Source organism: Peromyscus californicus, unplaced genomic scaffold (genome assembly GCF_007827085.1).
Source record: "Peromyscus californicus insignis strain IS unplaced genomic scaffold, ASM782708v3 Scaffold_12__1_contigs__length_115047231, whole genome shotgun sequence".
NCBI classification, from domain to species: domain Eukaryota; kingdom Metazoa; phylum Chordata; class Mammalia; order Rodentia; family Cricetidae; genus Peromyscus; species Peromyscus californicus.
The window spans coordinates 63430591-63454007 of record NW_026294413.1 but is presented as its reverse complement, the minus strand read 5'-3'; the positions used below and the strand labels follow the sequence as shown (position 1 = coordinate 63454007).

At 44.2% G+C, this 23417-nt stretch overlaps 1 long non-coding RNA gene across 1 annotated transcript; it reads right to left on the bottom strand.

The window, feature by feature from the left end:
* Positions 1-307: 307 nt before the first annotated feature.
* LOC128107309 (uncharacterized) lies at positions 308-22998 on the bottom strand. The gene is made up of 3 exons (XR_008217039.1): positions 22729-22998; positions 4033-4089; positions 308-3520 (listed from the first exon to the last, which is right to left on the bottom strand). It is a non-coding gene; the product is annotated as an uncharacterized LOC128107309 (long non-coding RNA).
* Between the last annotated feature and the right edge of the window lie 419 nt (positions 22999-23417).

Here is a 23417-nt window from a genome sequence, read left to right as displayed (position 1 = left end):
TCTTGGGTAGAATAGTCAAGGCAGGAGGAGTGTTTAGTTAAATACTATTGAGCCAGAATGTGGGGAAGTAGGAAAGCCACGCTTTTCCTGAGCCTTGATCTAATTCAAGTGCTGTGTGTTTACACCCAGTTTCCAGGCAGCCTATGCTGTCCCTTGACTTCTGGGAGGAGTATGACGGACTGTGGAACTGAAATTGGGTGACTACTAATGCAGGTTACTGGTAAAGGGGGGGTCTCTGAATATTTTGGGTGTCTCAGAAATGGCACCAGCCTTTTCCTTAGACAAGGAGAGTCACTTTATATTCCACTGGCAGTTCAAGAGTTCATTTTATTTCTAGAATAGAATCACACACGATCTTGTTAATATAAATAGACTGATGTACAAATCCAACTGTTATACAAAAATGCATATATGTGTAAATGCAGGCATTTATAGTCTGGTATATTTTTCTAATCAAAAGATACTTAAGACATGTGCACTTAAATATATAGTATTTGAGATAAGATAATATGCATAAGTCATGGTTTTTACAGTCAAACAACCACAGATGAAAAATATTTTTTTGGGAAAAAATCCAAAATGTTAGTGTTATCAGTTAGGTTTTTGTGCCAACCTGACACATGCCAGCAACAACTGAGAAGAAGCAATCTCGGTCGAGAAAATGAAGCCATCGGACTGACCGGTACGCAAGCCTGTGCAGCATCTTCATGATTAATGGTTGACATGGAAGGAATCCAGCCCCCTGTGGACAGTGCCATCCCGGGACAGGTAGTCCTGGGTGGTATAAGAAAGCAGGCTAAGTAAGCCATAGGGAGCAAGCTAGTAAGCAGCACCCCTCCATGGCCTCTGCATTAGCTGCTGCCTCTAGGTTCCTACCTCAAGTTCTTTTTCCCACTGTCCTTGATGATGGACCATAGTTTCGAAGTGAAATAAAGCCTTCCTTCCCCAAGTTGCTTTTGGTCATGGTGTTTATCACTGCAACAGAAAGCAAGATAAGACAGCTCCCAAAAGCAACGTTTGGAGTTGCCATACCCTGAGCCCTATGCTGAATCCACACAGACGCAGTGCTCTGTAGGTGCCTAGCATGCTTCACATTATCTACGGATGATGGAAAGCGTGCTGAAGGGTTCATGGAGGTTCCAGGCAAATGGATTTTTTAGGAGGGACCTGGGCACCTGTGGGAGTCCTCAAACCTGTGGGTGACTGCACAGATGTCTGCTGTATTAATGTGAGTCACAGATCCTGCATAGTACATGAATTCTTTGAGCTTAATTTCACTTTCTATTAAGACTCTAAGTGGCGCGCACACACATGTAGGATTTGCTGAAGCAGGCAGAGGCAGAAGGATTATGAGTTTGAAGCAAGCCTGAGCTACACATTTTGGGTTGGAGAGATGGCTCAGCAGTTAAGAGCACTGGCTGCTCTTCTAAAGGAGCAGTGTTCAATTCTCAGCACCCACATGGCAGTTCACAACTCTCTGTAACTCCAGTTCTGGTGGATCTGACACCCTCACACAGACATAAATGCAGGTAAAACACCAATGCACATGAAATTAAAATAATAATAATAATTATTATTTTTTTTTTTAAAAAAAGACTGTAGGAAGCAATTTTTGGAGCAAGCCAGGCTATCTGTAACTGTTCATAGCTGTCATGATGAAGTTAATGCTGAAGCCCAGAACATCTGTGTCAGCCACTTGTCCAGAAGGAGGGGTCTGGAGTGAATTCTAGTTCCCCTGCATGTGCTCAGTGTTCCTTAGAGGTCTGGAACCCTCGTCACCCTCCAAGTGACCTGTGCTAGACTGTATCAGGAATCAGAAAATTACTTTCACCTTGACTGCCTCTCAGTGGCAGAGGACCCAAGTCCATCCCCACCAGCAAAACCTCCCTAGATGGACATTATCCATAAATGTCACATGGGAGAGGAGGAGAGATGCCATGGAGTGGAGAAGCTTGGACCTGAGTCAATCACCCTTTGGCCCAGTTTTCTGGTCTGTAAACCAGTTGTTGGAAGACATGGCTGGTAGGATCTTCTGGTTTTAATATTTCAGTCTTTCTTTTCAAGTAGGTTTAAGGAGAGAATAGGGACTTATGACCACCTCCTGCTTCTGTTCCACTCTATCTATTTTTCTAGGAAGAAAAAGCTTTCTCTTCAATTCAGTGTGCTCTGGCCACCTGCAGATGCCACACAGAGGGAGCCTAAGGTTGCCACAGGCTCCCCAATCTTAAGTTCTTATTTTTGCACACACCTTTCAGTCCTAGCTTCATAAACCCCTGCTTCCTACAAAGGTCAATTTCATGTTTTTGCAACTGTATTTTTAAAAGGTGATTCTCGGGATCTGTTTGCATGATTGCTGGCAGGAAGCAAATGTCAGATCAATCCTGGGTAACTGATACATGAGAGCTCAGTTTCAGGGCTCAGCCAAAGTAGTTCCTAATAGACTCTAGATGACAGATAGGACCGTCCTTCAGTGGGAAAATCTGAAGCACAGCATTGTGGTGGATTTTGATATGCTTATCATTTTGGAAGCAGAAAGTTCATCACTATTTCATGAAATAAAATGTTACATACACACATATATATGCTTGGTATTTTACTTGTCTATTATATGAACATACATTTATTGAGTTTATTGGGGATGCAAAGTGATTTTTAAACCTTTCTACATTTGTTTGTTTATTTATTTTGTGTGTGTGCACATGCCATGGCACATGTGTGGAGGTCAGAGGACAAATTTAGGAGTTGGTTCTCTGCCTCCACCATGTGGGGACTATAGACCGGATTCCAGTCATCACATCAGACTTGGTGGCACGCACCTTTACCTGCTGAGCCATCACTCTGGTTCATATTTTTTTTTTTAAACAGAGTTTCATTGTGTATCCTTGGCTATCCTGGAACTCATTAAGTAGACCAGGCTAGCCTCAAACTCACAGAGACCCACCTGCCTCTGCCTCCTGAGTGCTGGGATTAAAGACATGAACCATAAAATGGTTTTAAAAGATTATTTGGCCAGGTGTGGTGGTATACACCTTTAATTGTACCACTTAGGAGGCAGAGGCCAGCCTGGTCTACACAGAGAATTCTAGGATAGCCAGGACTATATAGTAAGACTCTGTTTCCAAAAATATTATTTTATTTAATTACCAAACTATTCTCAGGATTAGTTTATAACACTGAGGATCATTTTAATGAATTTTAATAACTTAAAACATTATTCATTCTTCACTGAAATAGTTATTATTACTATATAGTATTACTGTTCATTACTACACTGAAGACCATGTGTAAAGGTATCAGGACCTTGCCTGGCACTGTCACTCATCTGTTGTTAATAGTATTTTGATAAAGTGTTCTTGAAGGGTGATTATTGACAATAAATCTCAAAAACATCTAGGTTATTTCCCCAGTAGCAGCTGATGTAATAAGCAGGTTGTCTTCAGTGAATGCTGGCTGGTTGCATTCAGGGTTGCTTTAGCCGAGGTGTGATGAGCTTGCTAGTTTTGAAGAGGAGTTACCCTGCCTGTGAGAAGGAAGACCTGGTTTATTTTTCTTTCATTTCATATATAAAAAAAATCTCAAAGTCTTGTGTGTTCAGAAGTACCACAGCGGCTCTTAGTTTGCTTCCTATTGCTTTGATAAATGCCACAACCAAAAGCATCTTGGGGTAGTGTGGTGGTTTGAAAACGATCCCCTTTGGTTCATATGTTTAAACCTTTGGTGCCCAGTTGGTGGAACTGTTTGGGAAGGATTAGGAGGTGTGGTCTTGTTGGAGGAGGTCTGTCACTGGGGATGGCTTTGAGGTTTCAACAGCTCACACCATTCCCAGTTACCTCTCTGCCTCATGATGATGGATCAAGATGTGTGAGCTCACGGCTACTGCTCTACCTGCCTGTCTGCTGTGAGGCTTCTGACCCTCTAGAATTGTAAGCCCCCCCCCCCCCCGCAAACTCCTTTATAAGTTGCCTTGGTCATAGTGTTTTATCACAACAATAGAAAAGTTAACAGAGACAGGGAAGAAAGGGTTTATCTCACCTTGAAGATTATAGTCAGTCATGAAGGGCTGTCAGGGTGGGAACTCGAAGCAGGAATCTGGAAGCAGAAACAGAAGCAGAGACCACAGAGGAACACTGTTTACTGGCTTGTTCTCTATTGCTTGCTCTCTTTGCTTTCTTGCGTAACCCAGGACCACTTGCTCAGGGATGACACCATCCACAGTGAGTCCATATAAATCATTAATCAAGAAAATGTCCCACAAACTTACTTACAGGCCAATATGATGAATCCCATTTTTTCTTAGTTGAGATTTCCTCTTTTCAGATGATTCTGGCATGTGTCAGGTTGACAAAAACTGACCAACACACTAAATGAGTGTTCCCTAGATTCCCTCCAACCATGAGCTCTCTGGAAGAAGCACAGTGTGTTTGGGTTTGAAGGGCCCATCAGTCTCCGGAGTCAGGAAAACCTGGCAGTCAACAAGAAGTTCTGCACACACATCTCCTCACTAGTAAGTGTCAAACTGTAGTCTCTGCCTTTGCGATGTGGCCGGGATGGCATAATATTCATTCTTAGGGGCCTCCAAATGTGAACAGTACTGCTGAACCTGGGAACCCTGCTCTTGCCTCTTCTTTGGTTGTGATGGAGGTAAATTCAATAAGCATTTGCAAAGACATGGTTTTTTTTTTTGGTATTGTTTTTAAAAGAGAAACAAATGTCTGTTTGCAAGATTGCTCTGACAAGCTAAATGTCAGTGCAATATGAGTTAGAGCCTATACTGTCCTCCAAAGACACCGACAGTAGGGCAACTTAACTCTTGTGGGGGAATTAGCTTTGAATGGCTTTCTTTTTCCATTCATAGTTGTTAGCTGCGCTCTGTTGAACACAACCCCTCCTTTCTCTCTGGGCAAGACCTTCCTTAATGACAAAGTGGTCCGATTACATAAACACAGACTCTTTTCTGTTATTGCAACATTCTCATTCTAAAAATAACTACTCCTCTTTGGGGTTTTAAACCACACATTAATTTCTTTAGGCAAGGTATACTATATATGCAGTTCAATTGTCTTAAGCATAATAGCCAATGAATTTTAACAAGTGTGTGGACCTCCGTAAGGTATCTAAAAATTGAGGGTGTGTCAGTTTGAATGTATTACTGAAAACTCGGTCTCCAGTAAAGTGCTGCTGTTACATTTAGGAATGGAAATAACACTTCCCCTTAGAGAAATTTTACTTCCTCACTTACCTCTCCCTGTGTTTTCCTGTCTGTCTGTGTGTGAGTCTGGATTTGTGCCTATCTGAATGCTGTCCTATGAATCTGTCTGACCCTGTGTCTGTGTGTCTGTCCCTAACAGAGGACCTTGCTCTGTGTTTACTGAACAGCACAGAAAGCATCCCACGGGACAGGAATGAGAGCTCCTTACAGAAATCTTGAACAGAGTTTACAAGGGATGAAGTTACTCCCTCCACCTGCCCCCAGCTCACTCAGATAACAAACAAACAAACACTCTCTCAAGAAAGAGAAGAATGCTGCTTTCAGCCTTTGTGATGGATAGGATTATCATAACACACATACATTACTCAGGGGCATGGAAGAAAACAATTTTAACATTACAGCTACGCATTAGCTTAGGTTGTAAAAGCTGATTGCATGGAAAACCCAAGGCAAGTGAGGTTGGTCATTACTTGTTCTCTTAAAAGGCAGTTTAAACAAATGGACTGAGCACACAGTAGGCCAGTAATTTCACGTCTTTTTTTTTTTTTTTTTTTTTTTTTTGGTTTTTCGAGACAAGGTTTCTCTGTGTAGCCCAGGTTGTCCTGGATCTCACTCTGTAGCCCAGGCTGGTCTCTAACTCACAGAGATCTGCCTGCCTCTGCCTCCCAAGTGCTGGGATTAAAGGCGTGTGCCACCACCGCCCAGCACAATCTCACATCTTAAAGGACCCTTAATGTGTATCATTAACTTTGGCTGGGAGCTCCAGCAAAAAGGTCCAGTTGCTTACAATGTTAGGGGTATTTTCATGACAACGGTCATATTATTTGAAGCAGCAAACCCATAACAAATGTGGTGGCACCTTTCTGTGGTCACCCAGATGAAGGGGATCAAAAAATGGACTTTGCTTTTTTTTTTTTTTTTTTTTTTTTTGGTTTTTCGAGACTTTGCTTTTTGTCTGCTTGTCCTCCATCTTGCTGTCAAGTTCATCTGTCCTGTGGGTGTGGATCCTCTAGTCCAGTGGTTCTCAGCCTTCCTAATGCTGTGACCCTTTAATACAGTTCCTTAGGTTGCAGTGACCCCTGAAACTAAAATTATTTCAGTTGCTACTTCATAACTGTAATTTTACTACTGTTATGAATCATAACGTAAATCTCTGGAATGCAGGATATCTGATCTGCCACCCAAGAGGCTGAGACCCACAGATTAAGAACCATTGCTTCCAGCACTTCGGCACCACATTGGGATTGTGGACCACCAGGTTTGTGGACCAAGCAACAACCAGATTCTTGGCCTTTCTATGGTGAGACAAGCATTGTTGGGCTACCCCAACCCCATCCTGTAAGCCGATCTAATAGGTCTTCTTTTAACACACAGACACACGTATAACATAAGGCAATACATTGTCATGAAAATATCCCTAACATTGGTAGAGACCGGAACTTTTTGCTGAAGCTCCCAGCCAAAGTGTGGGTAGTGCCATCTCTAGGCTGATGGTCCTGGGTTCTATAAGAAAGCAGGCTAAGCTAGCTATAAGGAGCAAGCCAGAGAACAGCACCCTTCCATGGCCTCTGCACCAGCTCCTGCCTCCAGGCTCCTGCTCTGCTTGAGTTCCTGTCCCGACTTCTTCCATGATGTGGAAGGGTAAGCCAAATAAACGCTTTTCCTCCCCAACTTGCTTTTGGTCATGGTGTTTTATTTATAGCAATAGTAACTCTAACTAGGAATACACTACATACACACACACACACACACACACACACACACACACACACACACACAAAATCAGTTCTGTTCCTCTAGTGACTAACAATACACCCTATAAACAGGAGGATCCGGGCTTGAATCCCCAAAACCAAAGTAAAAATACAGGCGCAGCAGCACATGCTGCATCCCCAGCACTGAGGGGGCTGAGACAGGAGGATCCCTAGGACTTGCTGGCCAGCAAATACAGCCAATCAGGGACCTTCAAGTTCAGTGACACACCCTGTGTCAACAAAAGGTGGAAAGCAATTGAGGAAGACATTCTGTGTCAACCACTGGCCTCCAAATCCACACACACACACATATGTGCATGCACACAGGGTATCAATGCATTTATGTACTGGCAACTAAAAATATGCAAATGGAATTAAGAACGCAGTTTAACCAATAATAGCATCAAAAGGAATAAAATACTTACAAATATCCTTCTCTAAAGTGCAAGTCGTGTGTCCTGATTGCTTTCTGCCTCTGTGACCAGACACCAAGCAAAGCTGATGGGGGAGGAAAGGGATTATTTCACCTAACAGGTTGGAGTCTGTCACTGAAGGGAAGCCGGGACAGGAACCTGGAGGCAGGAACTGAAGCAGAGGCCGTGGAGGAAAGCTGCTTACTGGCTTGCTCAGTTTGCTGTCTTTACAGCCAAGGAACCATGGGTGGCACCCCACAGTGAGCTGAGCCCTCCCACACCAATCATTAATCAAGAAAATGCCCCACATTTTTGCCTACAGGCCAATCGGATAGATGGAAGTCCACAATCTAGGCCCTTTTCCCTGGTGATCCCAGTGTGTGTCAAGTTGCCAAAAACAAAAAACAAAAAACAAACAAACAAACAAAAAACTAACCAGCTGAAAACTATGGAACTTAGTTGAGTTTAAAATAAATATAAGTGAAAGATGTCTACTTTGTGGACTAGATGACAACATTTGTAGGCTGCTGACTTGACCTACAGGTTTAAGATGACTCCAGTCAAAATCCCAGCTGCCTTTCTGACAGAAATTAACACGTGCATCTTAAAACTCACAGAAATTCACGGGGCTCAGAGTAGTGAACGAAGTTTTCAAAGAGACGAAGAAGGTCGGAAGATTCACAACTTCTAATTTCAAAGCTTTACATTGAAGCTCCCATAATCCTGGCAGTGTAAGAGTTACATAAAGGTGCACACGGATATCAATAAGGCTGTTTACAAACAAAGCCCTGGATTTATGGTTGGTTGGCTTTTGACAAAGGTGCGATCCTGAAATCAGAGCAGCTGTTTCATCCCCGCAGGATCAGGACTGTTAATGTTCCCTCACAGAAGGCGTGAGGGAGAGGCAACAGATCATCAGCTGAGTTTACCGCCTCTCCATAGCGCCTGTCTGTCCCCAGCTGACATAACCCCGCCACAGCTGCACTGGCTCGGGAGAAGCTGGTGTGCACAGATGGTGGAAGGTTAACTGGATGGACAACTCCATCAGTACAGCTTCTGGGGGTTGTCCTTCATGGAGAGGTGGGGTTGGTCTGTGATGCGGCTGTTTGAGGGTGTCATTCATGCTCCTATAAATAACCCCAATAAGCTCATTGGTTGACCAAGTTGGACTTGGATGGAGTCATTTCTTTTTTTTCTTTTCTTTTTCTTTTTTTAAAGATTTATTTATTGTGTATACAATATTCTGCCTGCATGTATGTCTGCAGGCCAGAAGAGGGCACCAGATCTCATTACAGTTGGTTGTGAGCCACCATGTGGTTGCTGGGAACTGAACTCAGGACCTCTGGAAGAGCAGTCAGTGCTCTTAACCTCTGAGCCATCTCTCCAGCCCAGATGGACTCATTTCTTTGGGCTGTCATTGGTTTCTGATTTGAGATGAATAATCATTCATATCAGACCAGAAAAAGTAACACATTTTTTCCCCATCAGATGATCCTGGGACAACTAGCGACACACAGAAAGAAAATCAAGTTTGACTTCTACCTCATACCATAGACACAAAATGAACTCAAACTGGATCACAACCCTACATGTAAGAACTGAAACTGTGAAGAAAATCCACAGTGATTACTTTGAATTAGGCAGTGGCTCCTCAGCTGTAATACCAAACACACAAACAGCAAACTGTGGTGATACATCCTGCTAGAACGAGGACAAACAAGACACAGAGTGGCTTGCTGAGATCTCGGGGAGAGTCTCCCTCACTCTTCTGAACCATCTAGAGCGTTTCCCTGAACAAATGGGGACAGATGTAGTCTTACCCCCACAAGAGCATCAAGCTTAAACCAGATCCCACATGGCGGTCTGCAGAACAGGGCTGCAGGCACGGGTCCTGGGGCAGCAATAGCGCAGCTGTGCTAGCCCACTAAGAATCAAGATCTTATAGCCCCTTCTGTGAGGCCTTCAGTCTCTCGACTCTTTAAGCCAGCATGTGTTGCATTTCCTGCTATGTCCAATCAAAAAGCAAACTGAGTCCGAAGCAAAACACAGATGTTAAAAATAAAACTACTCATTGCAGAGTGAGGAGAACCTTCACACGCGTTCTTTCTTCCCTCTGGCAGGAGGAGCCTGATCAGCAGCGTGTTCTCAGGAGTCGGTGGAGCAATACACTGGGATGCCCTCTGCAGAGTACCTGGTTATACTCCTAAACAAGTGTGACAGAACTCTGATGCCAGGGAAGGTCATTGTTTAGCGACTGTCATGTCGGGGTGTTACTTCAGCTATAACTCTTCTTCCTCTTCCTTTTCTTGTAACGGAAGGAAAAAAACTTTCATGTATCCTGATGCTGTGTAAAACTTAACATGAGGACATTGTTTGTGGACCGAGCGCCTGGATAGTGGGGCCACATGGGAAATCAAGATGAAAAGGCTCATGCTAAACCATGTCACAATCTGAAGCTAAACTCTTTACTTGAGAGATCAGAATGAGAGATAGGGAGGAGGGAGGGAGGGAGGGAGGGAGGGAGGGGGGGAGGGAGGGTAGACGGAGGGGGAGGGAGGGAGAAATCCAATTTCTCGGTGTGTCACTGATGTGGCAAAGCAGCCTTCATCCTTACACAAAAAGGGTGAGGTGAGGTGATCAAATATTACCAATAAGTTATTTGCTTATAGTTCCGTCTCTGTTCCCACCTTAGAAAAGTCAGGCAATGACCAACCCAGATGGGGTAAATATGATCAAAATATATTACCTGAGCCTATGGAAATGTCCCAGTGTGCTCCCGTGCAGTTAATCCATGCTCATAGCTTTTAAATGACCCCTTTGTTTTAGTCTTTGTTTTTTTTTCTCCCTCCTTCATGACTTTCTCTGCCTATACAACCAACCTACTTTGCTCAGCTCAGCCCATCATACATTCCATTTCTATTAAATGAAATTTAATAGAAAAGTATTAAATTTTTGTGTAGATATAAAGTCCAATATTGTTAGAGTAGCTGGTTGACCTAGCTCATGAATGTCATCACAGCTCTTAGGAGATGGAGGGCCAAAGGATATCAACCTTGAAGGCCAGCTTGGGCTACCTGAGAAGACCCCGTTACGAAAAAGCAAAACACTTCCAGACTGTCCTGATGTTATTTCTTGACATAACTTGCACACCACAGTGCATGTGTCTGAAGTCACGGGGAGAGAGGTTTGCCATGTGGGCTCTCCACGAAGACAGTTACTAGCTCTAGAAGGTTCCCTTGGCCTTTCCTTGCAGTGTCCCATGTCCCGCAAAGCTGAGCCCCTGCTCGTTCCTCACCAGATGAGCGCTAAACCATCCTCATCCTTGTGGTAAATTGATCTCCTTGCTGGAAAAGGTGTGTCGCTGAGGGTGGGCTTTGAGGTTTCAAACCCATACCAGGCCCAATGTCTCTCTGGATGCCTATTGCTTGTGGGTCAGGATGTAAAGCACTCAGCTACTGTCCCAGTGCCACACCACATATCTGGAAAAACAGTTTATATCAAGGGTTTGGGACCATCCATGGGTTCAGGCATCCACTCAGGTCTTTAAACATGTCCCCCTGTGGATAAGGTGGGGAACGACTGTTGAAATGTCCTCCGGAAAGTAGAGAATTTGTAATTTGTTGGTCCTTGGCAGAATTCCAGTCACTTGAGGCACAGGGGATTGCTAACCTGGGCATCTCAGGTGTCAGTGAATAAACCTCGAGAGTTTTGTGACCCACCTGAAGGTGGGATCAAACTCCTAGAGCCAAATTCACAGCCCATCTTTTTCTAAGATCTGAAAGAGTTCATAAAAAACTTTTCTAGAGAATGCCATGCAGGTGATACTTTTATTAAGTTTTAAGTGTTACAATACTTTAAAAGCCGCAGAACCTTACAACATAAAATATGTTGGATATAGTCAGAAGTGAGGCGAACAAGGGGAGTTGGCAGGCTCAGCCTCAGCGCAGTCTAAGCTACTGAGCTGGTTTAGGTGGCTTCAGGGCTCTGAAGAGGTCTGTGGGAGCAGCAGGGGTAACAGTGCTTTCAAAGGAAAAGTCTGGCACCCTGTGGGGAGCAGTCAGGCTGAACCCCTAGCAGAGATGGGGTGGAATCAGGACAGTTAATTTTGAAATAGAGAGGATGCTCCACCTTCACCTTGGCTGAACCCCTCCCGCATCCACACACAAAGAGGAGGATGCAGCATCCTTCACAGTGTGCAGAAAGCATCCCTTGGGGGATGATACCACAGTGCTTGTGAGTCTCTGCTTCACACAGCTGCTGCCACAACAGGCGACGGAGCACCTGTAGATCAGGGACCAGACCTTTGATCTGCACACCAGCTCCAGTTCACACGGGGACCCAGCAAGAACATTCGCTACCTCTGGTTTAGTGGAAGAAAACCACAATCTCAGGAAATTAAATGGGTTGGCCAAGTTCACACAACCTAGTCAAAACCAGTTTGCCAACCTCCAGACTTACTTTCCACGACATTTTCACATGATCTGTCAAGCAATGAGGCTCTCTTGCAGGAGAAGTCTGCTCTCCCCGGAGTGTTTCCGGTACAATGTTCCCGTAGAGCCAGCGTGCTTCTGCTCAGGTGCCTTGGAGATGCCTCCATGTTACGTGCAGCAGCCATGTGCTGTACTTTGTTGATCCTTGGTAATCATCCTTAAATGGATGGCTGGTGTATTTAGCAGGCTTGGCTGTGCCATGGTTCATATCTTCTCAGCTGAGAGTGAAATATTTAAATGCTACCCTGTCGTGTCTGCAGCGATCTTATTCCTTCTATACAACGGAGGTCATGGAAATAGTCACAAAAGGTCTTTGCCCAGACACTAATTTACTGGCAATATCCAAAGCCAGAATTGCTGGCACTAATAGATGGGTTCAGTTCCCCATCGTCAATAATTAAGGCCATCTGCTTCAAATTGTCATCTGAGAGGGAAATGAAATCCCAGCAACAAGGTAAAGTGCCTGTAAGCCTGGCCTATCAGACCAGATTGTGGAAGTGGGAATGTGTGTGTGTGTGGGGGGGGGGGGGGGGGAATTGCAAATGAAGACAGCTACACACTGAGGAAAGCTAAAACATCTTACAGGAAGATGGGGAGAGAGAGAGAGAGAAAGAGAGAGAGGGAGAGAGGGAGAGAGGGAGAGAGAGAGACAGAGACAGAGACAGAGAGAGACAGAGACAAATGGGAGAAAGGAGAGGAGAGAGAGGAGAGAGGGGTGTTTCTGGAAATAAATGTATATAAGGATAGTTTAAATAGATTTAAATAGGGCATTATGATCCCTGAGATTTCCAACATGCAGATCTGCATAAATGGAAAGTCCACGAAAACCAAACGCACTGAAGCCCCTAAAACATCACCAAGATGTCAAAGGCGGGATCTGGACCGATGACCAGTTTTGAATGGAGGTAGCAATAAGCACCTCCCTCTTCCTGTGCTACACTGACTTCCCTCAGGAAAACGGCTCTGGAGAAGCCGCGGAGGAAATTTACAAAGCTTCTTGGCAATGTGCAGGACTAAGAACAGGAGGTGGGACTTTTGAGTACGGAGGACTGTGTGTGACTGTCAAGTTACCCGATCCCAGCATCTCAGCAGTCCGAGGTGAGCATTGCTGCGTAATTTAGTACGGTTTCCCTCCCCTGAAAATCACACCCAAGAAAGTAAAGACGAAAATAATGAACAGTTCAGCCGTCCAGCATTCTCCGTGAACATCAGGGCTGCTCAAACCAGCTGCCATTGGACTGAGCAACCTGAGGGGACAAAGGAGCGTTAGGAAGGTGACTGGACCTGTGGCTCAGGGAACCCCAACACAAAGCTGCTCTCAGAGTACAGTCACCTCCATCTCAGCAGCTTCGCTACTGTCCTGGGGCCAGTTTGATTCTGAGCAGCCAAGTAGGGAAGAAGTCTCCAAGGATCCCCCGCTTGAGTAGTATTGTAGGAGGGAGTCTATCTCCATGGCAACAGAGACACCGGCTGGACTGGGAAGCCTGGAAGGCTTGCCAATCCTGCTCCTACACAGCATCCTAGGAACCTCCCCGACAGTGGCTCCCCCAAGGGCTTCATTTAGCAAACAAGAGTGCACCCGATGACCAGTGAGGCTGCAGCGGGGAAAGACCGGCCCCGTTTCAGTGAAAACGAAATTTAAACCACGTGAAAAGCAGTGCTGAAATTTACCAGCCAATTTTAAAGTCTGGATTTAAGAGCTATTAAGTATTGAAATGTAACCAACAAAGTTTTAAAAATGTGAATGTAAGTGCTATTAAAACACATGGAACCAGCCAGGCGGTTGTGGCTCACGCCTTAAATCCCAGCAGAGGGAGGTGGATCTCGGTGAGTTTGAGGTCAGCTTGGTCTACAGAGATAGTTCCAGGACAGCCAGGGCTACACAGAGAAAGCCTGTCTTGAAAAACAAAACAACAAAACAAACACATGAAACCAACACATAAATGTATCCAGACATCATGATGAATTTGGGAACATTCTGGAAGGATAGCCACAGATTTGGAAAAAGTCAGTAGATCATACAAGCAGATATTTGTTTCTAGCAGATAACTAACAATATAATGGTACCAAGAATGATGTTACTGATGGAAATCCATTAGTGAGCAATAGTACTGAGGCCAAACTTCTGTAGTGGGGAGATGATACATGCTGAAGGGCACGAGAGACTGGGTGTTAGCAGAGTAACAGGCATTTTCTAAAACACAGATAATTTGAGGTTTCATTTTATGCGAACCTCACCTGAAGTATAAAACAGAGCAAATGACTCAATGAGAGGCTTGTAAAGTTTATAAAAATAGAAAATGAACCAAAATGATGCAGTCAGTCTAAGATGCGACCTGCGTGACACAGCAGTGTAAGCGCACTCACAAAGCCCACTTCGTGCCATGGCCCTGTCAGGAAATCTGCCTACAAAGGTGACTGCAGAAGGCTGGAAATAAAAGAATTGTCCAGACATGATAGAATTCAGGTGGGAAGTATTACATTAGAACAAAAAGGAAATGGATAATTCAGGCAAACAAACAAACAAAAAACAACAACTCGAGCTCCAATAATATTAAGCAGAAGTTCCTGGAATTCCAAAAAGGAAAGAAGACACATAGTAAAAGTAGCAGCTTTTTACTGTTAACCCACTTCCAGCCCAGGGTAGATGCTGCAAGCCGCAGTAATATGAAGCAGGATTTCAGCTGATTATGACAAGCTAATACCTGGAAGAATCCAGGGCCTTCCAGAGGTCAAGCTGAGGCTCAAGGAGCCTTGGTGATACTGGCTTTTGATTATTAGCTGTTTCCTGCTATGAATTTCTCGTGTGCTATTGTAGCTTTTTCATCATTCATTGGGCACAATTTCCCCTCTACTAATGGAATATTTAGATAACCTTCTGTGCAGTAACGCAGTCAGGATTCCTAATTTCAGGCCTTTCTGTAATTATCATCATTAGCAGCATCCGGCCAGGACCATTCCCGGATGAAAGTATCTTATCTGAGATACCTCACAGATTCTCTAAGAACAGACTTAAGCATCCAGACTATCTGTTTGAGAAGACCTGGAGGGTGTGCTAATTAAGCTTAACTTTCTCCTATCCAAAGTCTTATCTCTAGTTTTAGATCCATCCTTAACAGTTAACTCAGAATTAAAGGGTTCCTACTTTACAGGTACATCTAGCTGTGAGGGAAGTTGCCTAGCCAAGTTGCCTAGCAACTAAGCACACTTACCCCTGCCCTGCCAGAAACGGCGGGAGTTGAGATAACTTGGAGAGATAAGGGTCAAAGGGATAAAAGGCAGTTTTATTTTCAGAGCAGGGACGGAGAAGAAAAAAGAGAATGGAAGAACTAGATGGGTAAGAACTGGAGAGGAATGAACTGAGATGGACTAGATTGGAGGAGAACTAGATTAGATGAGAACTAGATGGAGGACTCGAAGAGAGAACTAGAAGGACAAGATGGAAGATGAGGGAGAGCCAGGTGGGGAAGAACGAGATGAGGAAGACCAAGATGGGGCAGAACTAAGATGAGAGAATTAAGGTAGCACTTAGAAGGAACAGCAGAAAGAGGCAGAGAGAATCAGTTAAGAAAGGAGCAATTTATGAGAGCAGAAAAGAAGCTGTGTAGAGAGAGAACTGACTCAGAAGAATAAAGTGGATAGACGAAATTTATTAGAGAATCCCTCAGATTAATCCGCCACTAGCATCTCTTCTGACACTCTGAGAGAAGGCTACCGAGGGGCTGGACCCCAATAGCTTTTGTTACGTAGAGACAAAGAAACAAAACAATAAGGAAGATTTTTACAATAAATTCTAAGATGCAGAGATGACTCTGCAATGAAGAACACGGGCTGCTCTCCCCGAGGATCCGAGTTCGGTTCCTACAGTCTACAAGGTGGCTCACAGCAGCCAGTAAGTTTAGCTCTGGGGACCTGACGTCCTCTCCTGGCTTCAGTGGGAACTGCACTCATACGGTGCACAGACATAAATGAGGCAAAACACCCATACGCATAATAACATTTAAAAAAATCTATAGCTTGAAAACATAAGCTAATCTTCATTCAGATGGTCATGGAATACTACTAAAATGGCCATATAGTAGACCACAAAGAAAACTTCAATAAATCCTCCGAAACAGAAAAAACAAGATTTTTCTGATTAAAATACAATAAAATAATGATTGCTGGCAAAAGGAGAAATTTAAAAATAATCTTTAAATTCGAATTTTTTTCAGAGGCAGGGATAGACAAAGCCCAGGCAAGCCTTCTATCACTGAGCTGTGCCGCCAGCCTCTGGAAGTGGTTTAAATTCGCTTGAATAATTCATTAGGAGAAGAAACAGAAACCATAACTGAATACTTTTTAAGAAAATAAAAAAACAACAGTGCTGTACATAAAATCCATGGCCTTGAACTGAAGCAGTATGGGGGCTCACAGAGACTCCCTAGTAAAGCCTCACTCAAGGTCAGAGAATCTGAGCTTGCTTTACCCGGCAGGGTGCATAAGGGGATGATTTGATCATGGGTGTGGTTGGTTACCAAGTGTTTTGAAGGGTCTACACTTGGCTGTACATTGTGCTTTGATCTTGAAAGGGGGAGGTCTTTTGCCTCTCCCCGTGGTAGTATATAAAAAGCCCATTAGAATAAATCTCAAGGTGACTGAGTATTGACCCAGGGTCGTCCCAAAGCTATTCTGTGTTTCTCTTGGTCTTTCTCATTGCCTAGGTCTATTTTTCTATCTAATAATTTCCTCATTCCTCTCTCCTCCCTCCAAGAACCCTTCGATAGGTCGGAGCTGGACTCCCATAAAGCAGAAGCACCCCAGCCTAGGACATGCATCACAATCTTATTATTTATTCATTCCTAAACAAAATCTTACTGGAATATTGGCCTCTAGAATTTTATTGACAACTCTCTTTAAAGAGAAACAAGCAAAAAAAGAATTGTAAAGCATATATTCAACAAGGGCCCTTGTCCTACATATAAAGAACTACAACAATTCACCAATAAGAAGGCAAGTTACTCAACCAAAAACTGGACAAAAGATTTGAACAGACATTTTTCCCAAAGAACATATTAAGTAGCCTGTAAGTAACTGAAAATGCTCAATATCACTAGTTCTGTAGCCAAGAGCAAGTATATATGTATCCACATAAATACAGTAAAGACAGGACTCTGAGACATTATTTTTAGTGGTTCCAAACTGGAAACAACCCAGATAGTCACAATTCTTAATGTTATTTACTATGAATACAGGAGTCACACACCACATATCAGGAGATACTTAGCAAAATGTCAGAATAAAGTGCTGGTGCATGTAGCAATCTTTGTTTGTTTGTTTATTTGAAACAGGGTCTTACTATGAGGCTTTGCTGATCTGGAACTCCCAACATAGACCAGGCTGGCCTTGAACTCCTAGAGATCCATCTGCCTCTGCCTCCTGAGTGCTGAGATTAAAGGTGTGTGCCACCAAGCATGGCTGTGCAACAAACTTTGTCAAAACTCAAAAATCTCATGCAACATGAAAGAAGCCAGACCCCAAAGACATTTATATGAAATTTTATAAAAGACTAAATTACAGTGAAAAAAAATCTGGTAAGTCATTTTCTTGTACCCAGGTTGGGGGAAACAGATGGCCTGAAGGAGCACATATGAATTTCCCTTTTTGTGGAGTGTTCATAGCTGTATACATTGTCAATCTCATTGAACTAGTCTCTTAAAATCTATGCATTTTATTGAATGCAAATTGCACCTTACAACACATAAAAATAAATGTCTTTCAAAGATAAAATATATCAGTAGTTTCCATGGGAAAAAAGGATGTCAAGCTGGACATACTATTTATCTTCTAGATTTATTCTTGCCTAACTCCATCTGTTGAGTGCCCAGGAAGACTTAGTTGTATTGTCAGTGGGCTCTCTCATGCTCTTGCCCTCTTGTTGAGTTTCACCAGTGGGAAGCACAGTAGAAGATCTCAGAGCAAGGTCACAGGAAGCAGCGCCTCCATCTCCCCCTCCAGGCTGGGGTCCCTGGTGGGGCCACAGTGGCCGAACACACTCCTGAACCAAAGCTACAGCTCCTTTCTCTGTCACCGTAACTTCTCCTCAAGCATTTCTGCTGCCATGTAGGATGAGGGACCCGCACTGCTGAGTGAAAGCTGCCAAACTGCACCCTGAATTTTCCTATCTTATCTACATGTCCGTAAACACCACTTCTATCCCAAGTTTTCCAATCAAATGGGGTCATGTGCTTCCTTCTGGAATTTGACTGAGCCTAGTCCACTTACAATAGTGATATCAAAACATCTACTAGAGTCACCGAACAGGGAACCACAGAAGCACCGGAACAGCGCGCCAAAACCAGCAGAGACCCAGACAAAGCGAAGAAAGTCACGCACTTGGCTGAGAAATTTTGACACCAAGAAATGGCGATTCTCCAAACTTAATTAACAGATGTAATGCCAAGAGATATTCTTATTGTTTCATTTCTTGTAAGTATGAATAGGAGGATAGATCTATATAATCAAACAGAAGCCCAGAAATATACCTCAAAACAAGTATTTATAATTTAAAAAAAATGTATCTAAAGGGTCTGGGAGATAGCTCAGTATGTAAGGTGTTTTCCATGCAAGCATGAAGATCTCCATTCGGATCCCCTTGTCTGTCCCCCTGGCCTCTGGAAGTGGGATGAAGGCAGCAGACTCTTGAGGCTCAGTGGTTAACCAGCCCAGGCAAGTCAGTGGGCTCCAGGTTCATGAGGAACTCTGTCAAGAAGAAGAAGCAGAAGGAGAAGGAGAAGGAAGGAAGGAAGGAAAGAAGGAATGAAGGAAAGAAGGAGATTGAGAAAGACATGTGATGTCTACCTCTGACCTCCATGTGTGTACACCCAGATGCACATATGTACTTACCCACATGAATACACGCATATCTTCTTCTCTCCCTAGACTCCCCGCTAGAGAAGAGGGGGAGGGAGGAAGGGAGACAGACAGACACACAGACACAGACACAGACACAGACACAGACACAGACACACACACACACACACACACACACACACACACACACACACACACACACACACTCAGAGAGAGACACTTCTAAGATCAGCAGGGAACTATCTCTGACTGTTGACTAAGTGGTTCGGGAGGAACAGGAATCAGCCGGAGAACAGATGTGGAGGGGGAATCCATGCCCTACAACACACAGCAGGGTGAGTTCAAAATGGATTGAAGATTGAAGAGCACACAAAGTGAATCCTGAAAGCACCAGGGCTGGGAGCGGAGTCCGTGGTAGAGCACCAGCTGAGCGTGCACAAGGCCCCAGGTTCCACCCCAGCACCATACCCACACACAGAATCAGAAGGAAATATGAGAGAACCTGTTGTAGCCACGGAGTGGAAAGGTTTCCAACCATGATTTAAACCATGGGAAAGTGTTTAAAGCCTGTATCCCAGCAAGCACTGTAAGGGATGCTGAAAGATGAGCTGGGGATAAAATAATGTGTGCCTAGAAATACACAAGCCAAAGCCAGCAATCCTATAGAAAAATGGACAGAAAAATAGACAGATTGCAGAAAAGGAAATGCAAAGGAATGCTGAACCTAAGAAAAGACACTCAGTGTGGCTCATAATCAGAGAGCACACTCCCCTCTGGAGAAGAGGGGCTTGGGAACGTAATAAGGACTTCCAGTGTTGTACACAGCTGGTCAGGTAGTCAACTGTACCAACTCCAAGGAAGGCTGGTGACATCATCTACCCAAACTCCAAGTGCTCTTTCTTTTGATTAGGTCCTCTATTCCTGGATATGTAGCCTGTAAATGTATTTGCAAGTTCAAAATTGTGTCTATATGGAATTTCCATTGCAGTGTTGTAAGGAAAAGCAAAACCTCTGGACAGGAAACTGGAAACAGCTCAAACACCCAGCAATGAGAGCTGATGGGGTGAATCCTGCTGAGTGCGTGGTGTGATACTTGGTAACCCAATCAAATGCCAAAACTGTGTTCTGAGTACTGACATGCCATAATGTTAAGGGGAGACAGCAAGGCTCTGGAGATGGTATAAAGTGAGAAAAATTAAGAATGTGTAATTAAAAATATGTAAGTAAAAAGGAATAGTCAAAGCATAGACAAGAAATTAGTGACAACTAGACATGCCACCAAGTGAAACCTCCAGGGCCAGGAATGGGTTACATTTAGTTAACTACATGAGTAGTTAACCAAATGGGCCCCAGTGGAAACCCTTAAATATCTCAGGCTACTGCCAAGGCTATTGATTGTTCCCTACAAACTGATGGTAAGGCCTTATTTGCTGAAACACACACACACACACACACACACACACACACACACACACACACACACACACACATACACACACACATACACACACACCACAAATTGAACATGGAGAATTTGAGCGGGTGCCTAACTAGAGCCTTTACTCCTACTGACTAGTGTTCGTGTTACACTATTAGAGAAGAAAGGTAAACACCAAACCAGCCATAAACCCTGAGATCTAAAATGGTGACTTGTCTGTAAGATACACTGGCACAATACTGGCACGTCACCACCCATTCTGATCGGATTTAAGGCCCACTCCATGGGATGGAACCCATGCCTGGCACTGCTTGGGCGGCTTAAGGGAAAACCAAAAATTATTCTGCTGAAGAAGCATAGCATTAAAAGGACTCCCAATGGCGTTCTACTACCCCATAGAGCAGCACCTCACCCAGCCGTCATCAGACCTGCTGCTTTCTGCAGTAGACAGGAACCACCACAGAGACCCAGGACTGGACAATGTGCAGAGAGCGAGAGATGGAACACTCAATCCGAAATGGGATATTTTCATCAAACCTCTCCCGTCAGGGCTCGGTGGTCTATGAAGAAGGGGAGGTGGAAAGATTATAAGAGCCCAAAGTAATGAATGACTCCAAGTCAACAGTGTTTTGCCAAACACAACAGGACTGATGACACACGAACTCACAAAGAGTGTGGCAGCATGCACGCACAAGGCCTGCACAGGTCCAAGCCCGGTGGGGTCCCAGTGCTGAAAAGGGGAAGTGGACACGGGATCCCTTCCCCAACCAAGAAGCTAGCTCCAATTCACACCTGCTTGTAAAGGAAAACTTAGTTGTCTCCTATGGAGTCTCACTAGGGATGTTAGCCACATTTCAGAGTAGGTCCTGTGTCCAGGAGTAGGCAGGCAACACAAAATGAACTCATAGGTAATTTTGTAGATTTTTTTTTGTTTCATATTTCAATTTGTTTGGGAATTTTTGTCTTAGTGGTCATTTGCTTGTATATTTTGGTTGAGAATTTTGTGTTTTGTGTGTTTCTTTTTTAAAGAAAGGGCATGGAGTTGGATGGGGAGGGAGGTAGGGAGGATGTGTGAGGAGCTGGGGAAGGGGAAAAGCATGCTCAGAATATATTGCATGAAAAGAATTTTTAATTGAAAATGCAGATAAAAAGGAATTAGCGACAGTGAGCATTGATTATTCTTGTCAAGTTGACTGTATTGAGAAGCATTCAGGAGAGTAGAAAAGCACACGCTAGGTTAGGTATGTCTGTGAGAGTGTTTCTAGAGACAATTAAATCGTGAGGGCTCTGACCTAAGCGGGGGCTTCATCAACTGATTATTCAAAATTCAAGTGGACTGTTGGAGTTGGTGGCAGAGTGGAAGGTGGGTCACTGAAGGAGGGATGCCCTCAAGGTCTGTCTTTACCCGGCCCCTTCCCGTTACTCCGCTCTGCTTCACGGACTCCTGAAGTAAAGAGGCTCCCACTATGGTGTTCTGTCTCACCGCAGGCTGAGAAACAAGGCAGCCAGGAGAGAATGCACCAAAACCAATAAACCCACGAGCCAAAATCAATCTTTGCTCTTTGAAGTTGTTTGTCACTAACACATGGTGACAAGGACCTGAGAGACGGAGGTGAAGGCGGGAACAGTTGGGTGGGTGAGGATCAAAAATGGGAGGTAATTGTTTTCTTATGTTCCGGGGGATGCTGGGCCCTGAAACTGTAAAGTCTGTTGGGTTTTGTTATTGTTTTCTTAAAAAAAAAGAAAAGAGCTAAAAATGTAAACATACATAAAAGCAAGTAAAAATACATCTTCAAAGTAAGAATCCAGAATAATGAGGATCCATGTGTTACCTAAGAAATAGTTCCTAATTCAGAAGAGTTCTTCACATAGTTACCCAGAGTGTCTGTATCGTGTTGAACCAGCCAGGAAAACTGAGAGCAGGCAGACCAGGGGTCTGTTTCCCAGCCTGGTCATTGCGATGGGATCAGGCATGCTGGGAGAGCAGGTGGTGCTCTTAACTGCTGAGCCATCCCTCTGGACCCTATCATTGATTTTTGAGATTGAGTCTCACTTTGTAGTTTTGGCTGGTCTGGAGCTTGCTGTGTAGACCAGGCTGGTCTGGGACTCACATCGATCCACCTGCTTCTACTTCATGAGTGCTGGGATTAAAGGGGAGGCCACCACACCTCAACTAAGGTTTAGTTTTCATTTGAGTTTGTCACAGGACACAGGACTGTGACTGGGAGAAGAAGCTACAATTTTTTTTTTTAGCTTTTAATTTTTTTTTTTCCATTTTACATACTAACCACAGTTCCTCTCCTCTCCCCTCCTCCCACTCCCTGCCACCTTCCTCCACCCTACCCCGTTCCACTCCTCAGAGAGGGTAAGGCCTCCCAGGGGGAGTCAACCAGGTCTGGCACATCAAGTTGAGGCAGGCCCAAGCCCCTTCTCCTTGCATCAAGGCTGAGCAAGGTAAGGTATCCCACCACAGGGAATGGGTCCCAAAAAACCAGTTCATGCGCCCGGGATAAATCCAAGCCCCACTGCTAGGAGCCCCACAAGCAGACCAAACCACGCAACTGTCACCTACATTGAAAGGGCCTGTTTCGGTCCCCTGCAGGTTCCCCAGCCATCCATGCAGAGTCGGTGAGCTCGCACTAGCTCCAGTCAGCTGTCTCTGTGGGTTTCCCTGCGAGTGGGAAATAGAGTAGCTACAAATTTAAAATCCGGGTCTCCAAGAAGCCTGGCTTTGGCGAGTCTCTCTGCATTCTGTTTCTGACGAGCTAATCCTCCAGCAGCAGCATCTGAAGGGGAGGAGACTCTGTTCACGTCTGGGAATCTGTGAGTTAACACATGGAAACAGTCTCATTCTGCTGCCTGTCTTGGAAGGAACAGTTTGCATGCGTTAATGAGGCAGAAAGTTCTTCACACGTTTTTAAGCAATCACACACTCCTTAGGGCGTGCTTTTTACAAGCCCACATCTTTGACATGATGGCTGCATTCCTGAAAAGCTAGGCATATATTTAATTTTTAAACTCTTTGTAGGACTGGACCTTTGCAAAAGGGTTTTCTTTCTTTCTTTCTTTTTCTAAAGGATTTATTTATTTATTATGTACACAGAAGCGGGTGCCAGATCTCATTACAGATGGTTGTGAGCCACCATGTGGGTGCTGGGAATTGAACTCAGGACCTCTGGAAGAGCAGTCGGTGCTCTTAACCTCTGAGCCATCTCTCCAGTCCACAAAAGGGTTTTCTTAAACAGAATTATTTTGTCAATT